The sequence below is a fragment of the Haliaeetus albicilla genome, chromosome 1 (assembly GCF_947461875.1).
Source record: "Haliaeetus albicilla chromosome 1, bHalAlb1.1, whole genome shotgun sequence".
Lineage (NCBI taxonomy): Eukaryota > Metazoa > Chordata > Aves > Accipitriformes > Accipitridae > Haliaeetus > Haliaeetus albicilla.
Window position 1 is genome coordinate 51,115,288 of NC_091483.1, and position 21,757 is coordinate 51,137,044.

The window sequence follows — 21,757 nt, forward strand, 5'->3', positions numbered from 1 at the left end:
AAACAGTCTTGGTTGTGACTGAAAGGAAACCAAGAATATCACAGTTAGCACTGCTTAAATCATACATATGAGATCTTAGAAAAAAGTGCCATAAAACATCCCTTTGAAATATGACAGCTATAAAAGTCTCTAAAAAAGACATTAACAGAAGCCACAGGCCAGTGATCTATGTACCTTACGGTTCCTTCACTAATCCATAATGACTGACAATGCCCTCTATGAAACTTTAACTGCTCAAACAATTTCAGTGACCATTAGTACTCCAGTGATATATTCAAGCACAATGACAACAGTTTGTTTCAAACTCTGTAATCTAGGAGCCTTTAAATTTGGCTTGCAAATTGAAAACTCCAGGGTTTAATGATCTAAACTGATGGAAGACTAGAAAAAGTGCAAGATTTCACATTAACAGCTACTTGCAGGTCATAACATCACCACCTCTACAGCTATAAATCTATTGTGAAAATTAAACATGCCAAGATTTAGGAACCAAAGTTCACACCTCCAAAACAACTCCTCACGTGAAAAGACAGGATATTATGCAGACAGCCTAATGTTCATACTTCTTGGATTCCAGAACCAAAAAGGCTGTGTAAATTTCAGACCCAGAAGTACAACTACATCTTGAAAGAAGAAATAGTAGAATAGTAGAAAATATTTCTTCCTCCGCTAAAAGTGGCACAGGACGACAACAGCTACTCAACCCTTGGGCACGTGCAAGGCTTTTATGAGGTGTAGATCATGCTGATTAATAAGTAAAACCCAGTGCTGTTAGCCTGAAGCATATTAAACAAACAGGTGGTTTCATACAGAAAGAAGTGTAATCAGATAGGATATAAGATTTTTAGAAAGACATCTGGGAACAAAATTAGGACCAAGAGAAAGTCATCAGCATACACTGGTGTGGCCCACTTGAACAAAGGATCTCCTGAAATAGAGCAGCCGGGAATTTATCCCAGGACACCAGCAGCTGATTGCAGTCAAGTCAAGATAGCTCTTCTGAGAAACTGTCAAGTTACCCAGAACTACACTGGTGCAACAGAGATGAGAATCTAGCTCACAGTATTCATCCACATAGCTTCAGGGAAACCAGCTGAACTGCTTTGATTCTGTTTCTGAAATGTCTTTAATGCAAGATTGGGCATTTTGCCCATAGCTGAGCCACTGATAAGAAACTCTGCTTTAACTGAAACTGTCTTATAACTTAAGAGAGCTTTTCCTTTAGGATTACACAGCAAGCAACCCGATTTGATTTTTTTTCCTGATATTACAGGCTTCATCACAAAAATGAAATTGTGCTTTCTACCTTGACACTTCAGCGTGCAGTGACAGCTAGGCACCAGAGCTAGGAGAAAGCTGGTCTGCATCTTCTATCTACATTTCTTTTCTGAACTCTTGAGTACAAAGTATTTCCTTCTTGTATTACTAAGAATGAAAGAACTAGCAACTTGGAAAACTAACTTTAGATTTGATATAATTGTTAAGTAAGAATGATCAGTAAACACAGGACTTTTAAATAATACAGTTTGGGGGTTTGGGATTTTTTTCCTGGATAATATACTTTACTTAAGAAAGCCTGACCACATTTAGCAACTGAAAAACTATCTTCAGGAGAGTAGATTCATAAAGGTCTAAAACTTGATGCTGACAGCACTCTCAACTGCGTAAAATGGAAACAATTCTACTGAAATCAGTAGAGGTACAAGGACATTGAAAATCCGAATTCACATTTACTGCCTGGCTATATGAACAAATCCCAGGCTCCTGTAAATGGACTGGAGATATAAATATAGCCTCAGGGTCTTTCCTCACAAACAAGACAGCAAAACAGCAGTGGTCACAGTCCAAAATGAAGGGTATATTGTGAGGTAGATCCCTAACTCAGGACAGGCTTGATCAACAGCACAGCATTTGCAGTCTGACACCAATATACAGCCAGTACGTTACAGTCCGCTTCCCTCACTGAAGGTACACATACTCTGAGATTGCATCTGCACAGCCTGAGAAAGGCTTTCAGCAATGCTGAAGTACTAAGTATGTCATTTTCGGGTCATTTTCGGTGACAAATTTACAACAGTTCAACAGGTTTTGAATGTACAGGTCTTGGTCAAATGTTAAAGAAGTCTGGGAGAGCACCACCTCACTCAGGCATGCAGGGTGTCTTTTTTCTGCACAGCACTTGAAAGCTCACGGGATCCTATGCATTTTGGCCCAGGGGTATTTACACCTTGGGGCATGACCCTCGGCAGAGCGAGACATGACAACTCTGCTGAAATTATAGCGGTTTTGATCTTTAGGCCATTTATCTAGCTGGGATCTAAGGTTACACAATTAGACTTTTATTGTCAGTCATATTTACCTAGCAAGTGCTACTGTAAAAGCAGACATTCAACAGCACCGGTGAGGTATTGACAAAGATGGGAATAGTCCAAGGCAGCAAACAAAATATGGGAGCAAACTGAACAACCAACGAACTTCATTTCCTCATCTGAGTTATGTATTTTTTGGACTTCTGCATTATTTTCCAGATCACTTCTTTTTAGCAATACTTTCATCCATCAGAGAGATAATGAAGAATGAAACTGAATAATCAAGAAAAATGTGCATCCAAATGAAAGCTTGGCTGTACAAATTCCATGTTATATCAAAGGTAATTAGTCCACTTCTTAAAAAATGTTTACTAGTTGTAATTTTTTCCACACCAAAATTGAATCAAATTTGCACAAGTAAGGTTTGCTGAACATACAATAAATTTTAGCAGCTCTCTGGGAAAGGAAATCTTTCTCACACAAAATGAACTGCCATATGTGTACCTGACTCATGAAAAGGATTGTCAAAGTCCTTGTTGCCCTGTTTATTTTCCTCCTTATTTTTGTACTTAGTGGAGATGTACTGTGGTGAAAAACTTTGAAAAGTATATACCCCTTTAGAATGGAAATTGATTTGTTTTATTTTAAGGATACAGTCTTGAGGAATTGTTTCTGGAGGTTTTCCATGTGGATAAAGTGATAATGTAATAACTGTCTTTATTAATTAAGAGTTCCTATTCGCTATGTTTGCAGAAAAATATTTTAAAACATCGCTCTGAAAGGCTTCTCCTTCCAGAAGAAAAGCAAAGAAGATTTATCTGGTTTGCTTATATTTAATGTTCTTAAGCCAATTATTAGTTGGTGCCTGGCTTCTACTAATGGATCCAATTTTTTTCATGCTCTGGAAACCCATGCAAAGCAAAAATATTCTAATAGAAAGAATCCTAGTTCTTGAAATCTGCTGCAGCTATAAGGCTAGCATTGCAAAGAGAGGTTGGTTACCTCACTTAACACAAGTGAAATGCTTTTGTATGTTATATTTGGGGAGAAAGTGACATAATATAAAATGGCATTGTTATCCATTGAAAAAATAAGCTTTCTACATAGCATTTTAGATAATATTTAGGTAGGATGCATTTTATTGGGAACAACATGAAAGGACATGTTTCTTTTTTCCAATTTTGTTTGCACATATTAAATTTCTCAGCATATTGTGTATGCTGGCATATTGTAAAATACTGATAATAAGGACAAAACCAAAATCAGCTAAGCAAACCATTACTGAAATAGAATTGCAGATCAATCAAAAGGGAATCAAAATAAATCTATATTTACAGATGTGCTGGGATTATTTATCTATTTATTTGGCATACAAAGTCAATAACTGAATTAAAATCTGAGTTTTCATTTATAATAATATTTTAAAATAATCAGAAAAAAAAAACCACAACAGAAAATGAGTGAGAAAAGAGAAAGATAACATTCATTAGGACAATAATTAAGCAGCAGAATGAAGACCAAATCTAGCAGAAATCAGTGAAATCAAACCAGACAACCACATGTGAAATGCAACCAGAGAAAACAATAATTTCGTAAATTATCCACAAAATATCTAATGAGAGAAGGATTGTACGAAAGCACACCCAGGTTCAAGTCCTTTTTTAGAAGATGTTATGGAAACCTGTTTGCTAAACTCTGGTCCCTTGCACAGACCATGCTAGAGGAACTACATGCAAAACTTATCATAATAATTCTTGACACGTTTGGTCAGAGCACACATACGAACCATACTTAGCCAGCCCTGAAACAGAAACTAATTATTTTTTCAGCCCTGATTTGCACTTCTGTGAGAAAATCTCCTGAAATGATAAAGCAGGAATTATCAGTGATTAATATATTCTGGAGAATATATATTTCTCTGTACTGCAGATTTCATTTTCCTTTGATAAGTGTTTTTTCAAGCATCTGTAAACCAGCTCTGAATTTTTCCATTTCAAAGCCCACTATCTTTTTCAGATTTGTTTGAAAGATGCTTTGACAAGGAAAACTATTACTCTTTATGACCCATTGAAATGCCATACATGATTTAAAGTGAAGTCTAAAATGGCCTCAAGTAAAGTCAAATCTTGAAGTTTGACATGTGGCTTCTGGAATTAAATCAATGCCAAGCAAAGTCTAAATACCTACATTTTCATCATTTCACTTTGTCCATTCATCACTAAACTTTGGGACCTATCAAATTACAGCAGTTTGTGAACTAAGAAGTAGGAAAAAACAACTGCTATTTCTGACGCTGATGATAACCTGTTCAAACAGGTACAGAAATTGAGGCATATGATGTGCTCCAATTTTTCTGTAAGATTTATTATTTGCATTAGATTAACTGTGTAAGAAGATAAGGTTTAAACGTCCTTTAAGACTTCATCAGGAAAATTAGCAGCTACTTTTATGAAGCCTCTTTGCAAAGTGAACATGTAAAAATAATCTTCATATCCAGCAAAGTAGGTTTGTCTTATCAATAGTCCCACCACACAACAGAAAGACAAGGAAATCTCATCTTCTGTATAAATACTTTTAGAAGAGAACACTAATTAATGAGACCTAGAGGAAAAAATTAAAAATTTTCTTCCTTGTTGAGACATGCTGAAAGATAGGCATATAATGAGATAAGAGTTTCTTATACTAAGAAAAGAAGAGAAGAGGTGGAAGTAACTCAGATAACCTCAAGTCCTGTTTTAAATATAGTAGAAGAACCTGGGATAAACAGAGATTCAGCACTGAATAAAGAAATGTTAGAGGTAGACAACAAGGGATAAAAAAATAGGCTAACACTAGGCAAGAGAGCTGAAGCAAGTATTATAACTAATCTGGCTCAGAAATATGTCACAGCTTTGAGAGAAAAATCAAGTTTTTCTATACAACGCAAGAAGAATAACTAAATGGAAATGTTACTGATGTACAACAGAAAGCTAACTATGCAGAGACAACAAAAACACAATAGGGCTGGAATGGAGGTATATTGTCTAGGAAGGAAAGGTCATACAGGAAACACTGAATGGAGTGTTTCCACTGAAAAGAAGTAGTAGAGGTAGCATGCATCAAGCTGAATTGATTTGGTTTAAAATAACTTTAAGACTTATAGTAAGAGACGGTCCAACACAGCACAGCTAGACGTCGCCTATGGTCATCCAGCAGCAGACTTTGTTGTAACACTATTAGAGAAAGAAATACTGCTAGGAACTGTATTGTTACAGAATACACTAGCCATACAGATATGTATTGGAGAAACATCTACATCCTTAGTTCATGCTTCCAGCTTTGGTCCAAAGCAGTATAATGAATTCATATGACACTGATCCCAGATCTGAGCTGTAAAACAGATCTGAGCCCCTGTGAGCTTACCAGTTCAGGTGACCTCTTCACATATTTCACAACGAAAGCCTGAGGAGGCATATGAATTGTCTCTTTAACTCTAACTAGGTAAGCACTGGGCAGGAGAAAGAATTATTTCGCCTGAGGACACAAACAGGTATATGCTATTATTTAATAACTGTGGGCTGGAAATCAACCATCAGAGAAGGTGGGGACAGGAGAGGCTCTAGAGCAGTTTTCTGACAGCAGCTTTTTTTTTTTTTTTCCCCCAATTACATACTTTTCATAGGGCAACTGATTGTCAGTTACGCAGTTGCATGAGACTAGACCTGGTAAGTCAGAAGGTCTCTGTACTTTGTAGGAACCTTTCTAAGCTTTGAAATAATCCTTGGAAGTATGAAGAGCAGCAGCACCTGATCAAGAAGTAACAGAACGTTACCTGCTGGCACCCAGCCAGTTTTCACCAGACAAGATTCCCAGACGCTCTGATAAATCTCACTGAGCAGCATGGGAGGCTCTGGAGAACTTTCCTGTGCCTTATGTGGTTTGACAGTTGTTTCTCAATCAAGAAAATACTGAGACATCACAGAATGGAAGCCTGTTCAAACTCTTAGATATCTCTGGCTAGTAACAGTCCTCAGAGGAGACTAATTTTAGTACCTAAAGGTATCAAGCGAGTATCCAAAATAAATCCGAATCCAGACCAGCAGAAAAAAAAAAAAAATCTGTCTTTTAACAAAATACAAACCTATCAGTGACATTGTTCCCTAGCTCATCTAGAAAAAAGATCTGCATAAATTTCACAAAGTTCTCAGCAGTTTGTACAGCCTTTCTTTACACACTGTGGACATAGCAGGCTTCTTGGACAGTAACTGTACCTGAAATAAACATGTCTCCTTCAGGTCAGACAGCTCACTGTATTTAATTTTTTCACTAAGCTAGACAGCAATACATTTTAAAAGCTCCTTTACACCCAACCAGTGTCTCTCTTTTTCTGTGCAGCTGCTTACTTTGAATTCAATAGCTGCTAGTCTTTTATTGTCAACATATTAGATATCATTATAACTTAGCACTTGAATAGTTTTATTAGCCTGTCACATCATGACAGATAGAAAAGTTTTGTCAAGGGGAGTCAAAATTTTCTACCGCAAAGTCAATCTCAAGCATCTTATGCGCACCAAATGCCTTCCAAAGGGAGTGTTAACAACACAACACAAACCTAAAGTAGACAAACAACCCAGCTTACTGCAGTGAAACGTTTGATACAGAGCAAAACACTAACTGAAGATTAACAGCCTATTAAAAATGAAACCAAGCTATTAGAAGCCAACAAGCATGGGAAAGGTTCTTTTTGTCATTCAGCTGCTATCGCATTTGATGTCGCATTAAATTGCCCATTGGGCAAAGCACTGAAAAGCTAATATGGGAATGCCTTGTTTATAATGTTCACTTTCATCTGTGAATTACAAAAGCAATTCATCAATAACAAAACCAGTTTAAATGATGTATGAAGTGAACACAGCATTCTGCAACAACTGCTTCTTCCAGATAAGACCCAAGGATAAACTGCATCCACAGGGGGATGAAAACAAGACACCACTGGGTTCCACAGGCAAAAAGCATTTTACTTAGCATGAAGGACTCTTTATCAAGTGCAGTCATTTAGATAAATTATAATCAGGCCAAAAGAAGTCCTGATCTGTACTTTACAATTTTCCCATTAGCACTAAGTAAGGCTTTAAAGAGCTGTAATTTGATAACAAGTTCCTTAAATGCCACGCAACGTGTACAATTTTCTCCATGAACAATGACATGATTCCCCTAAGATAGGTTTAATAAAGCCAAATGAATCAGTGGTTTCTGTTAGTTATTTATAAAACATTCAGAACAGCTGCAAGAAATGTGCAACTTCCTAAATGGGTTCCGCCTCCAGCAGTTGTGTAGACCAGATGGGAGAGTGACAAGCTCCACTTAATGTGTCACAGCATCAGATCAATCATAAAATGGTACCAAACAAATCTCCTTGGAACAGGAGCCACCTGTTTACTATCAATACACCTTCTATTTCTTGAAAGGCAACTCTAATTTGTGATGTGCAACCTGAAAGAAGCACCCCTTCAACCCCATGAAGCAGCCCTCAGCAAATTGGTTTCCTTTGAAAAAAAAGCAATGCCTCACTCTTTATAGTCAGCCTCAGGCAGTTTTAAAGCCTTTCATTTATAAAGCTTGCTCACAGATTAGTCAGTGTACCATCTTCCCACTGAGAATTTCCTGGGTTAATTATTCCAGTTCAGGTTTGGTTTGTCTTCAACTTTTACTCAGTAGTTATTAGAAACAGAAATCTGCAATGCCTTCTGTTTTACCTCAGTGCCAGAGCACTGGTCTGAAAGCCTCAGATCTGCTTTCTGCCCATAGCCATTATTTTCCCTACCCTGAACAAGAATATATGATGTGGGGTCTGTTGCAGCTCACTCAGGAAGAGGTGTGAGGGGTCTCCAGATGTATATAATGGCTTAGAAATAATTGTGTTGTTCTGGGGACAGAGACAGAATAATTTAATTAGGAAACACAGCCTACATACAAACTTTACAAATGTTTATTTCCACAACATAACGTTTGCTTCATAACAAATATTTCTGTTTGTCAGGAAGGCTTATTGCAGCCTCCTGTACAGAGGGGGCACTTCCACTTTCCCTCTTTTTTAACAAGAACATGGTGGTATAAACATGGAGACCTGAACCTATTCAAACTACCTCCAGGTAATTAGAGGTGTTGAGGTTCAGATTTCCGCAGCATGTGTTTTGATGCTGGATTTGAGCCTAGATCTGTTGTGTTACGCTAAACTTCAGGGAGCTCACCTTGCCAAAAGTGTTTGGGAGCACATCCATGAGGCTAACACACAATCCCAAGGATGTCTAGACCCAGAGTCATCATGTGTATGCCAAGGATCTCTGACAACTAACAAGCTTTTATTCTTAACGATTTGCAAACAAGTCACCTCTGCAGATGTTTAACTACCTAAACATATCCAGTCCTGCTGATGTTTTGCTTGGATGGCATTCATTTATAAAGTGTCAGATGCTCCCCATGTCAGCATCTGCTCATTCATGTGATAACTATTCTATTAGGGGACCAGGATTTCAGCCATTTGAAATTATAACTGGTATGACATTGACAACAGGAGTTGTTGTGATGAATGTCAGCCCACTCTGAAGGGTAATGTTCTTAAAGGGAAATAGCGAGAAAAGAGACCAGAACCTAAAAAACCATAAGCCTTGGCAATATTAAAGGACAGGATTAATACTGGGGGTTTTTCCAGAAATATAATGCAGATAAGCATTCTTTATCAGAAAAAGATGAGGCCTATGTCTCCATCTAGTCAGTGCAACTAGAGACTGGTTTCAGTTTGATCTCCAAGTACATGGTATCTATTCTGCTGCAGTGGTATCTCAGTCAAATGTTAAACTAAGAAACTCCTGCAGGCTACCACATCATACTTCTAGAGAGATAAGTTTGTTTGCTCTCACCTACACTGGCTCTCTTTCTCCAAAAATGCCTGTGACTGTGAATCCTAACTGATATGCACTGTTCCTCTCCAGATAAGCGCAGAGGTTCCCACGCTTAGGGTTTTTTTGTTAAAATAGCACTGAAAATAGCCTTTATGTCAGGGTTATTCTTTTTTCAGTATTTTTGCTTTTCCACAATATGTTATTCACAATATTTTATATTTTTTTCTGAAATTACCATTTGTTATAATCGTATTAGTATGTGGGAAATTCAGCTGCTTAAAAGAAAGCATTAATTTTGTTAGGAATTGGTAAAAACATAAAAGCAAAAATTTTTCAGTAAAAACTAGGGTGGCATTGATATTTTAAATGAGATCAAGAAAATGTTGAAAATTGAAACAAAATCTGTCACATGAGCCAGAAATATCAACCAATCTTAAATCTAAATGTTTCACTTTGGAATATACCCCATGTTCTCCTAAGGAAACAGTGACTCCCCGTGATTCTTTCCCAACTCTCACTTGGATTTAGCTCTTTAGTTCACTTTCCCATGATGCACATGGGACTTCCTGGGGCTGAGCAACATCCTGTGTATGAAACCAGGCCTGACAGCTACAATTCCTGTGAGGCGCTGCCATGGATCTGCTGCAGGGGATGAACTGAGTACCTCCTAAGAAATGTAGTACATACGCACTGTGGCTATGCAGTATGTCAGACAAACATCCCCAAACACTAAGTTCCAGTTTTTTAGTCTAAACAATATTCTCTTCTTGCTCAAGACTTGTGAAAATATTCATTCCCTTTTTTTTTTTTTTTTTTAAGTGGAAATATGTACAGGAATAACAAAATTTCTTCTTTTGGCAACAGTTTATAATCCTTATGATAACCAACATGAAAATACAATTAAATAATATCTATACAGCATGTAAAAATAATCCCCTATAAAAAAAAAATAAAAATCTGTATCGTATGATTGCAAACTCGGGATCATGCTATACGCAAACCAGCAAATGCAAAATATAGTTCTGAACATGTATATACAAATCAAGGGATGGATTTTTTTCACTTAAAGCACTTAAAGCCCCTGCTGTGTCACAGGCAGGCCTGTGCCTGGCCTGTGTCCGGCCTCTCCACAACGGCATTGTCTTGCCATGGTGGCTGAGGCTGCCCTGGATGTCCCCTCCACTCCCCAGCTACCCTGCTCCTGTGCTGGGGACACTGCAATGGGCACCAGCCCCCAGGGAGTCAGCAGCATCGCAGTACCCTGGTGATACCCACTAAAGAGCCTCGTGACAAGAGCAGGATCTGTCCCATAACACAAAAAGTGGGAAGGTGTCAACAGTGGAAATTAGGAGGCAGGAAAGTTTACCAGAGGCTTTTTGTTTAACATTCATATCAAGGCTGACTTACAGCAATAATACAGGTGAGCATCTTTGCTCAATGAATTTAGAAAAAACTCAAATGTGAAATAGCCAGCAGCTCCCCAAGTGGTTTGCTTAAAACAAATGTTAGCATCTATTGTCTAAATATTTAAATTTGATCTGGGCAAGTTCTTTATCAGAAGCTTTGGTTGGCCTGGATTCAGTCAAGTACATGACCCTGCGATAGTGTTCACTTCCATAAGAAGTTGGTAAGACTGGTAATGCTATCAGATTATCCGAGCACAGAGTACAACAGCACCTACTTTTCACTGCTTGCTGAGTGTTGTTAGCCCTGAGCCTGCAAGCTACGAAGACCATTGGCATCATATAATCATCTGGGGAAACCATCCCACAAGTGCATACAAATGCTTAAAATTTTTCTATTCAGCACAGCAGTGGCAGTGAGATAGCTACAGCACTAGTTTTCCTGTGCCTCAAATGCTGAAGTCTGTTACACAGCTTGGAAATAATGAACTAATCCAGTGTGGCACCAACTGCAGCGTCCCCTGATTTTCAAAAATTGTCCCTTTCTTTTACCCCTCCTCAGTACTTCATCAAGCCTAATGTATAATTACCCCCGTAGCTCCACAGGAGCACAAGTTACAAGCATGCTTTAGAAAACTATTATGTCCTCCAATGAACTTGCTGTACAAGAAAACTCAAAAAACTTATCAGCTAGATCTAGCTCCCTGACAGCAAACCCTTCCGCTGTCTGTTACCAAATTTATTTTAAACAGCATTGCAGCTGAGAGGCACGATGCTAGCTTAAAAATCTCTGTCCGTGCCAAACTTGGCTGTGGTGCCAATCATTTGTTGTGACTGATCTCATATAAATGACAGAATACGGACAAGCAGGCTTTTAAAGACAGGAATAAAAGAACTGAAAAAAGGCACATGGGAAATTCATTCAAGGACAAGGGATAGTGTAAAGGCAGCAATGGAGATGAGTAGAAAAATAGAGATAGGAAAAGTTAGGGAATGCATAACAGGAATTCAAGTTGCTGACAGGCACTCCGATCCATTGCACTGAAAAAGACTGATTTACTGTGAAATTGGTAGCCATTACATCGGCAAATCTGAGGACATTTAAAACATTAAAAGCAAATATCATTAAAGATTTCCAGTTATCTAATATTTGTGTAACACCTGTGACAATCTCACCTCAGAATCTTGAACACAAAGAGGTGTCTGACATGATCCTTCTAACTGTTAGCACTTTATTAAGTATTAATTTACTGGTTTGTACTGTATTGTTTTAATTATGTAATTATTAATAATATGCAGCATCTTTGACAAGCAGTCTGCCAATACTGAAGATAAAACAAGTTGGTTTGTATATGGCACCCTCATAACCTTTGTCATTAAAAACTGTACATTAACCAAATTGACCTGTTGTTTTAATAGAATACAATTAACACTATTTGTTGTAATTAATTTTCTTTTTTCACACTGCTGGCATCAGTTACCTAAGAATCAGAAAAGATTCTTGTCTTGATGCTTTTTAACTAAATAGCACTGTAAGCCTCTGCAGCTTCACAGAGAAGCTCATTTTTAATAACACACAGCTAGAGCTCCTTGAAGGTTTCCCTTGTGAGAGACATATCCATGTTCCTATGTTTTATCTTTCACATGAATTATTAAGCAAACCCAAACCCAATATTTGTTTGTTCCTCATAAGAGAAATTTATTTTAAAATTCTCTTTTGCTCTATAAGATCACTGTCACAGTCTTTACCTGGACTGACTCAGTACCTTACAGAAGTTGTAGTCTAGATACCTCAAATTTCCATTCTCCACTAGACCAACTACGTTTCCAGAGATAACTTGGAAGGATTCAAAGCTGCTGATAGATCATGCATACAGGGATGTCTACCAGTAGTATAAGCAGGTTTATGTTAAGTCATAACTTCTTGTTAATATTTATTAGTATCTATTTAATGTGTATACTAAATTTCACCAGGAAGATCCCAAAGCATCCTAAACTACATTCTGACTCACCAACTGCTGGGAAATATCTTTGAATTATTTCCAGACAGAAGTATAATTGCAACACTTACCACTAAATTTAGAGAAAATAGAGAGCTAATATAAATATTATTATTGACTAGCATTCTGGGACAGTTAACAAAGAATATCACACCTAAGAGGGTATCATTTTTTCATCTATAATAGCGTATTGGGTTTGCATGGCAAGGTTTTGGTAGCAGGCAGGCTACAGGGGTGGCTTCTGTGAGAAGCTGCTAGAAGCTTCCCCTACGTCCAGTGGAGCCAATGCCAGCTGGCTCCAAGACAGACCTGCCACTGGCCAAGGCTGAGCCCATCAGTGATGGTAGTAGCGCCTCTGGGATCACATATTTAAGAAGGGGAAAAAATTGCTGCACAACAGAAGACTGCAGCCAGAGAGAGGAGTAAGAACGTGTAAGAGAAACAGCCCTGCAGACCCCAAGGTCAGTGAAGAAGGAGGGGGAGGAGGTGCTCCAGGGGCCGGAGCAGAGATTCCCCTGCAGCCCGTGGTGAAGACCATGGTGAGGCAGGCTGTCCCCCTGCAGCCCCTGGAGGTCCACGGTGGAGCAGATCTCCACCTGCAGCCCGTGGAGGACCCCACCCCAGAGCAGGTGGATGCCTGAAGGAGGCTGTGACCCCATGGGAACCCCGCACTGGAGCAGGCTCCTGGCAGGACCTGCGGATCCGTGAAGAGAGGAGCCCACGCTGGAGCAGGCTTTCTGGCAGGACTTGTGACCCCCTGGGGGACCCATTCTGGAACAGTCTGTGCCGGAAGGACTGCAGCCCATGGAAGGGACCCCCGCTGGAGAAGGGAAAGAGTGTGAGGAGTGTTCCCCCGGGGGAGGAAGGAGCGGCAGAGACAACGTGTGATGAACTGACCCCAACCCCCATTCCACATCCCCCTGTGCCACTGCGAGGAGGAGGCAGAGAATTTGGGAATGAGGTTGTGTCCGGGAAGAAAGGAGGGGTGGAGGAAAGGTGTTTTAAGATTTGGTTTTATTTCTCATTACCGTGCTCTGATTGGATTGGTAACAAATTAAATTGATTCTCCCCAAGTTGAGTCTGTTTTGCCCGTGATGGTAATTGGTTGAGTGATCTCCCTGTCCTTATCTTGACCCACAAGCCTTTTGTTATATTTTCTCTCCCCTGCCCAGTTGAGGGGGGGGAGTGATAGCGCAGCTTTGGTAGGCACCTGGCGTCCAGGCAGGGTCAACCCACCACAAATAGAAACTGCATAAAAGCAAAAAGGGCATCTAAGCTTGTCCCACACATCCTTGATAAACTATTTAAAATTCAGTCTTTGTTACCAGGACAAAATATTTCTTTCACTTTGTTTGCTACAGAGTATCTCCATATAGAAGCTAAGTATATTTCTGTATTAGCTTTGGAAACCTTATTTATCAGTCAGACTTATATTTTGTTAGGCATCATCTGGTAAGATTTGGGCACCATTCTACTGTGCAGTGAAAGAAAATTTAAGGAGATACAGTCCATGCTGTGAATTTCCCTCTAATGCTTTTCCAATTGATGATGAATAATTCATCCACCATTTTATGAGCCAAATGTTTGCATCAGTTCATCTCAACAACCTCAATAATTACCCATTTGTTGACTAGGTTGTTATTGGCCTTGTCAGCATACAGAGGCTTGTTCATATCTCATGTTTCCAATTCTCTAACAAGACTTTCTAAACTATTGACACATATTCAATCCACCCCTGGAGTCCTACCCTTTCAAATCAAAGATACTGCACAAACACTATTTTGCTCTACTAATTCTTATTCTCCGTTCTACTAAAACCTGTCAGTCTTTGCTGTATAAAATGGCCTATAGCATCCTACGTTTATAATGTTCTGTTAGTGTTCCTACAGTTTCCATAGAGGTGTCAAAGCCATAAAGGTTTACTTTTGCCACAGCTCTGAAAGGTATCTATTGGGACAGCTCATTCAAAAGGCTGCATTTGTCCACCATATAAAATAGACTTTTTTCTTCACTGGGTTCAATCCCCAACCTCCACCTACTGCAATAATCAGGCATCCATAATTGCTCCCTGAGAGAGCAACCGTGCTCCTGCTCCCCATGCACAGAAGCAGAAGAGGTCCCATTCTTGCCTGTAAGCGTCTCAGTCCAGACAAATGAGCAGCGGGTGCTCAGGAGAGCGCATGTACATCATGAGCCAGAATAGCTTCAGTTACAATGCTGGCCTGAAACTGGTATGATTTGTTGTTTGCTGTATGTTTTGATATAATGGCTTGGCTTCCCATCTGATTAATGTTGGTTTAGAACTGGAGCCAGCCAGTGGAAGTCCCAGCAGACTCTCAGCAGAATGATTGGCATATATGAGACCTAAAACTTGAACTATGTTCATTTTTAAAATGGTTAGTCTGCTTAAATCTGTAAGGTATTTTCTCTACTTTCTCACAAAAAATAGTCAAATGATACCATTTTTAGAGCTGCAAAGACTTGGGCCTTTGTCATCCTGTGTCACAGTCCTCACACACAGCAGGCATGAAAAGAGTAAGCATGAGCTTCCTGACAGAGCACAGAGATTAATTTATCTATGCCACCTCCTTAATTTGAGAGAACAATGCTGAAAACCTACTTTATTTACGCCTACACTATGTCAGGCGCACGAACAGAACTTTAGTCTTTTTAAAACTAGAATAACAGATCATTTCATTACTCCTTCAGACACTTAGACACCACTCATAAAGCACATTGTACTATTGAAAGTTTCTGCATATGCTTACAGTATGAATATAAATGCATCTTAATGCATGGCTTTTTTCCTTTTGGAAATACTTTCTTTTCTGCAAATAGGACACTGCCAATGAATTCACCACAGAATTAACTAAAAATGCTTTCTGAAAGTCCAAGTATGGGAGTCATGCCAGGTTACGCTCTATCCCGTCAAGCGACTCTTCTGAATGACTGGCTTGTGTTAACCCAGAGGGGGAAGTAGTACTAGCAAGACCAAGGTTTTATAGGTATTCATAAAAGATTATGCAAGTGATAGTTTTGCCTTTAGGTCAACATTAGGCAGGAACCTGAAATGCATCCAAAAGCAGACACCTGCATTTCTTTTGTCTATTACAGTATTATTTTAGGAGTATAATCCTGAGAAAACCATTAGAATCCACATACTGCAAATGATCAGTTCTCTCTTCCCTTTCAACAAATGAGAAAACTGGCCCCTTGGACAGCTTCCCATATATCCTCAGAATTTCCTTTCTTTCAGCTTTTTACTGGGTCTCCAACTTTGTTCATCCTAAACTAATAGCAGTATTTCATATACCTGTTACTGCACTAGAAACAAATGTGGAATAGCGTAAAGCTTTTTGTCATTACAGGGTCATTTCCTTTTGTTCAGCAGTATGACCTCTTGCAATCACATCATGTGAGGATGTATTCATGTCCTCAGATGAGGACATATTCATATTCATGTCAGTCATCTCTGCTCTCGAACAAGAATCTCTAAGTCAGTTAATAAGACTAGAAAACAGTATCTAAAATTTTCTTTCCATCTTAATGCCAGGCTTCACACATTAACATTCTGACCATAACTATTTTGAAGGACTGATCAAGCTCCATCCCAGATTTCTTGGCTGCTCTACTACCTCTGCTTTGCTAGAACTGCTACCTGGGGTCTACCTGTACCCCCTGCTGTCCTCCCTTTAAATGGTCCTAACCCAGTGATCCCCATTTCATAGCTCACCAATAACACATGGTCTGCAAGTTATATATTGCAATGTGAATTTAAGTGTTAAAAATGAGGCTGACAGGAAGAGCAAAGTATGCAGTTATCTGAAATATGTTAGTTGCAGAGATTCATTGTTTATGGACTGCAATAATTAGAGATCAATGCCTTAAAAGTCTTGCACTTTTTTACATGTGACTCAGGCTTGTGTATTATTTTCTACCACACTTCTCTAGCTGTCAGACTGAACTGTCCAATATTACCCTGGAGACAGACTACCAAGTTCATTAGCAGGGAGAACAGTGGCAAGCTGCTCTGTAAGAACACCAAGGCTGCGTGCACTCCTGACTTTGCAGCTGCTTCTGTGGATATGTCTCTTGAAAGCTGCTGAATGTTCCTCCTCATTCTGCAGAGTTGGTATAGATTATCTTTTTTATCTCTCTCTGCATTAAGTCACCAGAGGTCAACTCTCATTTACTGCTCATTACTCAAGTTCTCTCTCAAAAGGTTGTAAGTCGGGGGGGGTTATTGGATTTAAAGTACATCAGCTGAAGCACACTGCTCAGCAATGGTGTCTTCCAGTAACTCAGAAAAAGATAGGTCCTACTGTAAATCAGTTGTTTAAAGACACCATTGTTATACTTGCTTTATCTCTTCTGCATACATACATCTCCATCCAGTGCTCAAAGGCATATTTCTTGTTCAGTCTGTTTTTTCCTCCTGACATTTTAGCAGACATTTTGAGATTCATGATGGAGCACTATTGTTTAGACTACTGCTTCTTCAATGCTTTAAACATGCTAACATTTTTTTTCACATATTATTGTTACCTAAGCTTCTTTTGTCCCTTTTCAAGTCCATTCAGTCAATGGCTTTCTCAAACTAGAAGCCAGCACAAACATTTAAGTTGCTCTTCACAGTATACACTATGGATGAACTGGGACAACTGCAGAGCATATAGGAAAGGTACCCATCTGAGTGTAACATAGCCAGCATGTTTTCTGTGTCCTCCTTTTCACTATATTCTGGTATCTTTTGATACAGATTTCTTTCACTGTTTATGAAGGAGAGGTTAATTGGGAGACAAATACACAGCTAGCATAAAAACACAGTGTGCATATAAAAATTAGTCATATCATAGACTACAGTGCAGCTTTTCACTATAGATACATATTGGTGATTTACAAATAAAATATATAGTATCTCCAAAGAGACTAGAAATAACTGTTTAATGCTGGCAAATACTGTTTCTTTGTTTTACCACACTTAAGAATATTTTAACCTTTAAAATCTGCAGAATGAACAGAAATTAGCTCAATATGCTCCATTTATTAGGAAACAGAGAAGAATTCAGAAAGGACAGGAAGAAATTGATAGTCCAGTTCCAACTCACACTGGCCTGCAACAATTATAGCTGCAATAAAAAAAGCAACTGGCAACTTGGGCCCACAGAATTTTTCATGAATCAGACCAGGATACAGCATTAACTATATTACATATGTCTAAACATCAATATTTCAGTAGCTTAGATTCTACTTTGTTCACTGTCTTTGCTTATACAGTCACGTCATAACTGTTACAGTACCTGCAACATCACATACCTCATGTTACAATAGCAATTTTAACCTTATATGTATAAATCATGCAAATGTTATTTTTGTCCTTTACTTGCCAAAATTCTTATTAAAGTCGCAGAAGTACATAACCAGAAAAATCAACGTATTGTGTCAGATTCTGCACTCAGTTGTATGGGCTTGGTAACAGGCATTATTATCCCGTAAGTTATCAGAGTATTACTGTTAGCTTACTAATGGCTAAACAAAGTTCCTCTGTAGCATAACACTCAATATTTCAGAGCACTAGTAACTACCTAAAGGCTCCACTAAAATACTGACAGGTTGCTTTTAAAAAGCCTAGCATTTAATTCTGTAGCCAGAGAACTAAAAGCTCAATGATACATTAGACAACATATTCACTGTGCATTGTTTTGTTGACAGGACTGTACATTATCTGAAAACAATGAACATATCAGTACCATAAACTTGAATAAAATTGCTGAAGGAGGAAAAATGCCGAAATGTGGGTTTGACCTCTCCTAGGATCACATGGCTATAGTTGTAATAGATGGAACCAGAAATAATTGCATTTTGAGGCCAGGAAATAAAAATGCTACCCACGAAATGGATGGTAAGTCACAAGATGATAACCAAATAATTTACATTGTTCTCAAAGTTCATCTACAAATGCAAATAGCAGAGGACAAAGAAATATCAATAAAACCAACCTTCAAAATGTATGAAAGAAAACTTCAGTGCTTTTTCTGTAGCTCTGGATACAGCATCCGTTTGTAGTATATTCCTAGTATTTAGGAGTATGATTAAGATTTGCATTTATAGGTTCAATCCAAGGCTCACTTAAGTCAATAAGAATTTTTTCTTCAGTTATAGTACTCTAGGGATTTTGCCCTGGGTTAAGGAAGATATTTTCTGGATAGCTAAATGCCTTCTACAACAGCAAGGCATGATAAAGACTTATTACTGTGCAGAGAGTGTGAAAGTGTGTATTTGTGTGTTATACAAGATGAGGTGCTATTTTCCCTGCCCTGCAAGCCATGAAGCAGCACAGGATCTTTATATATCAGGTACTGTCAACAAATGCAAATAAAATCTGCCAATCTGTATTGCGGTTTATCTCATCTGTATGGAACACCTTCTCTTTAGTAAAAATATTACCTTGCCATAAAGTAGACTGCAATCATACTATCCTTCTCTACATATTTGTATACCTACATACAGAAATGAGAGGGAGCGAAGCAAGAAATAATTACTACTTCACAGCGGTATCACTTCAAAATATTGGGCAACAATACTCTTAAAAGCATCATGATTCAGGAACCCTGTAAGTCAATAAAAAAAAATCCAATTGGCATGAAAAGGTCAAAAGCCATTGGACTTGCTCTGAACTGTCAGAAAATAGCATATTGAATTGAAGCCACAGGAGAGCACTGACAGGGAAAACTTAGTGCTCTCAGATCTAATTTGGCCAGGACATCAAGATTATCATTCCATCACTTAAAAACTGGTCTGGTGCACTTAAAAGCTAAAAGTGTACTGCACTCAGTTGTTTATTTGTATGGGAATTACAGCCTCACCAGAATTTTACAATATGCAGAATCTGTGTCCTTTCACTTCTGATAATTTGTAGATTTTTTCTAAACAAAGGAAGATAATGGTAACAAAATATAATGCTACAAACTATGGCAATTTCAATGAGCTTAAATTCAAACCTAGGTTTATTCATAAAAATCTGAAGTCTCTTTCCCATGACATAATTAGCACAGATGAAAAAATCCCTAAACGAACTAGTAAAAACCTACCACAGCTGTGAAAGGCAACAGTGAGAAAAAGGTGATAAAAACAGAAACAAAATCTGCAACTTTTCCAATCTGTATATCAATCAGGCAGCCTCCATTTCATACACAATCTGTGCTGAATCACAGTTTTGCAAAATTCTGTTTTGAATGAAGAATGCTTCTCTTTACAATACCTGTGTGAGGTTTGGAAGGAAAGTCACACAATAGACCAGATTGCCTCCTGGGGAGTAAATAACATAGAAGAAGGAAAGTGCTTTGTAATTATATCAAAGCAAGGATGTGTAAACAGCAGTCCCTTCCCTGGTTAGCCACGCAAATTTTCACTGAGAGGAGCAAGCAGCAGCAGGAGCAGCAGTGCAGGTGACTGTTCCAGCGTAGCAATGCAGGCTGCAGAGCACCCTTATGGCCTGCTTCTAGCTAGAAGAGGAAATGCTAGAAAAGCACCCTCATCTGCTGTTTCTGGCCACCCAGTGCGGCAGACTGCCCGTAATAGTCACAACTGCCTGATATGTGAAAGATTTACTTTACGCATAAGATACAGGAGAGGCAGCAGAGCAAGAAATATGACAGACATGAGGAGTTTGGAGGATGACTTGATACTAGAAACACAATCCTCAAAGAGAGAATAATATGACAATTACAGTAAATCAGGGAGTTTTGAAAACAAATGATCATTTAACTTGAATATTAACATACCTATATATATAAATATACATATAAATATATGTACAGCTACATTCATGTAGATGAGTGCTATACGTCATCACAAAATATAGCTTTATGATAACATGTCTTATGTTTAATAGACCTGTACTTAGAATATTAACATAGACATCTAAGTGTTTCTAGTCTTGGGAAAAAGCTACAATAACATTAACAAGGATCAGAGCAAAAAGACACACAATTTGTTTGAATATAAGGCTTTCGGCTAGCAATTATTCTAGGCAAAATTACATAGAACAGAACAGCAAACTGTATACATTCCAAAATAAAAAAGTTTGCATATGCACATCCCAGCAAGGTGACATGAATGTGGAATTCATAAAATAAATAGTTGATGTATTACACTTGTTACCTCTCCATTTCAGACATGTATAGAGTGTATCCCAATAGGTAACATCGCTCAACAGAACCAATCACCTCTCTTACCTTCAGTTTCATATTCACACCGCTTCCATCAAAAAGAGGATGGGTTATGTTTCAGAGGAGGAGCCCTTTCTGCCACCCAACTGGGATGAGAGCTAAGACACTTGGGGTATGAACAAATTCAGTATGCTGCAGTCCCTTGAAGCATCTTCCCCCCCCTCATCTGAGAGTTGCATTTGAGACAAAATTTCCCAGTGAACTCCCTTTCGTGGTAAACTCCCCAAACTGCCTTTCTAGCTTATGTTCACAAAGCCCTGACAAAGTAAAGATTTCAAGACGACTGTCTCCTTGGGTTTTCTGTAAAGTGGGGAGCATACACAAAGAGCAGTGGTAGCTTTTAATTTTACTAACCTTCAAATGCATTCCCTTATTTTGAAATAAAGATTGTAGTGCATATGAAAAGAACAGAAACTTCTTGACTCAGAAAATCAGTCTCTTCATTGTATATGCAGCTTCCTAAAAAGAGAAACATCACTTTAATCCACTGAGACATTTAAGAAGGCTTTTACGATTTACATTAGTTGCTTCTCCTGCTAGCTATTCTTTAGCTACTGTAATTATTATGTCAATAAATGTTAATGCTATCACGAAAAAACACACTCAAGTCCATTTCAAAGGTAATGTTGGGATTTTTCCCATAACATCTGCCAATGTTTGTGTAGATAAGTTTGAGTTAAAGTCACAGTGAAAAGGATATTACTATTATTATTACTATTTTAAAATTCTCAACATAACAAAGTCACCTACAAAATAGATTGGGAAATAACATCCAAAAAAGAAAATAAGAATGACTGAGAATTCTTCAGACATTCCCTAAAATGGAGCAAAATACACTTTTTCAGAGTGCTGCACTGGCCATCAGGACCTCTTTTACAGTGTTATGAAGGGCTCCGCTTCTCAGAATTTTATCTATATTTAATGGAATGGGTA